The sequence below is a fragment of the Crocodylus porosus genome, unplaced genomic scaffold (genome assembly GCF_001723895.1).
Source record: "Crocodylus porosus isolate Cpor-Errol unplaced genomic scaffold, CroPor_comp1, whole genome shotgun sequence".
Taxonomy (NCBI): Eukaryota; Metazoa; Chordata; order Crocodylia; family Crocodylidae; genus Crocodylus; species Crocodylus porosus.
Genome location: NW_017728912.1, coordinates 460,298 through 463,397, shown reverse-complemented (window position 1 = coordinate 463,397; position 3,100 = coordinate 460,298).

The following is a 3,100-nucleotide window of genomic DNA, read 5'->3' as shown; positions in this document are numbered from 1 at the left end:
CACATACCTCTCTTAGGCATGCTGCTGATGTTTCCAACCCCATTTATGCTGAATGCCCCTCACAGGAAGTGTTGTTGCTTGTAGCCATGTTAATCTAAGGACATAGGCAGACAAGTTTCTTTGGGCAAATGTGATATCTTTTAGTAGATCAACTAAATAGTTGGAAAAACTGTTCTTTGCAAGTATTCCTGAAGAATGGTATTTCTGCCCCAAAGTTTGCAAGGAACATTTTTTCCAACTATTTACTTCATCGAATAAAAGATATCACGTTTACCCAAAGAACATTGTCTGCCTCACAGGAAGAATATTCCATAGCAAAATCTATAAGATATCCATATGTTCTCCCTTTAATCTATTACCTGTCACTCCTTTCCACACTTTTGCCATCTGCCCTTCCATCAAATCCTGAACTATTGCTATAATATCTTTCTTTCTTATATTAAACACCTTATTATGGTCTTTCAAGCACTGTAATCCCACTCCTCTAGTGTATTTACCCTTAAGAAACTTTCCAACTTCACACAGTAGACTTCCATGCTCATGGGTGTTTCCAAACTTCCCCATACATGTTTCATCTTAACAATCCTTCTGCTGGGTAATGGCAGAAACATGCAGTCTTTCCCACCCACTCTGTTGCCTCTTATAGAACATACTTAAGAAGTAAGTATACACAAAGCTATCCAAGTCTGGCATTCTCCAGTCTCTTAATTTGTATTCTCCAGTCTCTTAATTTGTATAGGTCCGTTCTGGCTGCCCTTTCTCTTCTACTCTCTTCCCACCCTTCCTCCCCCACAAAAGGCATATCTTTCTTTGTACCCTCCTTATCTGCTGCCATGATGGTGGATACACCACTTCCATGTATAGGATGATCTTCAACAGTACTGTTTGCATCACAGCCACTTTACACTTGAAAGTTAATGTTCTATTGCTCCACAATCCCAAGATCTGTTTCACTCTTACCTCTAACTTCTCCTAAGCCTTTGTTCCTTTCCCTTTTGTCATCCATTGGTATTCCCAAGATCTTGTTTACCACCCCACAGCCCAAATTTCTGTAAACTCTCCCAATTCCCAACTCTCAGACAGGCAAGAAGAGCAGAGCACGAGGGGGAAAACACCCCGGACGGGGGTGAGAAGAGTCAGGGATGCTGTGGGAGCATCGCGGCAGAGGCGGCTGGCAAGGAGACCTGGGATCACCCCTGCATTACTACAGAGGAAATCCCAGACCACTGCAGACAGAGGAGGAGAGCCTACAGGGAAGCCCAGAGAGAAGTGCCTCTGGAGGACACACCGCTGCTAGACTGGGAGGTGCCGGGGAATGGGGCAAAGATTGAATGCCTAAGCACGAAGCAGATGGGTCTTCTGTAAGGTGTGGGGGGCAATTAAAGGGACAGTATGCCCAGTTTGTGTTGAGACTTTTTTCCGTGTTTTGTGTTATGCTTGACTGTTCCCTGAGTTCTAGGGGAGACCAGGGGGAGGGGCATTAGACCAGTAGTAGGCACTGTCCCAGTTGCAGGAAGGAAGCTGACACCCCAATTTTAGTAATGATCCGAGAGCAAGACAACTAATAGCTTGGCAACACCATAAGGAGGCATGAGACCAGGGTGTAAGAGTAGCAGAGCCCCAAGAGTGACCGCCGGGGAACCCTGGGCCACGGGCACACATGACGATTGACCCCTAACACTGATTACATCAAGTCGTGGCAGGCAGGAACAGGGTCAAGGAGTCGGGCAGAGAACATTCGCTTGGCCAACGGCGAGAACGCCGACAAGGGATAACACCAACCCCATGAGGAAGAGCGGCCCGAGAACAGGTAGTTGTGTCCTGGCGGCAATACACCATAAATTCTCTATGCCAATGGCTTCATCGTGCAAACAAAAAGATAGGAGGGTGGGGGTTTATGGACATTCCTGTCTTACTTCTGTTTGTATGCTTTGCTTAAGTAGCCATTCACTTATGGCTTTACTATATAACACTTTAACCCATCCAATCATCTTCGCATTAAGCCCCATCCTTTGTAATACTTGAAACATGAAATCATGTTGCAACCTAAGTTTTTTCCAGGTCTAGATTCATTATTACCATACTTCTTTTCTTCTCTTGCATGAACAATATGACATCTCTCATTAAACATGGGGTCTGGGATATCATCCTCTCAGTAATGGCAGGAGTTTGTTATTCACATCTGTTAAACAATAATGCATTCTTTTGACTAACATTTTTGCCATAAATGTGCTGTCTACATTTAAAAGAGTTATTGGCCTCCAGTTAGAATCATGGAAGCATAGAAAATTATGGTTAGAAGGGACTAGGTCATCTAGTCCAACCCCTTACTCAAAGCAGGACCATCCCTAACTAGATCATTCCAGGCAGGGCTTTCCCGAGCAAGGCCTTAGAAATCTCCAAGGATGGAGATTCCACCACTTCTTTTACCCACTCTAGTGCTTGACCACCCACCTAATGAGAAAGTTATTCCTAATAACACCAAATATGTCTTCCTTTCCTTTTTTGAATGTCAACATTACCACATCTTCTGCAAAATCCTCCCCTATCTCCCCATTCTCCTTTATTTCCCTGTATGTGTCTATTATATCTGACACCAGCCATTGCCAAAATTTTCAGTAGAATTCCACCAGAAGTCCATCTCTTCCCAATGTCTCCCTTTCTTGCAAGCTTTTAAGCAGTCTTCCACCTCTCTCATACTGAACTTCTCCAATTTTGTTTCTTTCCATCTTCTATTCCTTCCTTTACGAAAGGAAACGAAACCGGGGAGGAGGCAACTCCACGTACACCGTGTCCCATGCAAGCTGAAGGAGGCAAGAAAGCCAGGAGGAAGAAGCATCACATGATCATCATTGGTGACTCCATCCTGAGAGGTACAGAGGGCCCCATCTGTCGCTGGGACCCCTCAGCATGCGAGGTATACTGCCTACCTGGAGCGAGGCTTCAGGATGTGAAAGGGATGCTCCAGACCGTAATCCAGCCCACCGATTATTACCCCATGGTCCTAGTCCATGTGGGCACTAACGATGCGGCCAGGAGGAGCCCTGATCGCCTGATGGAGGACTACCACGCTCTGGGGTACGTGCTGAAGGAGATGGGC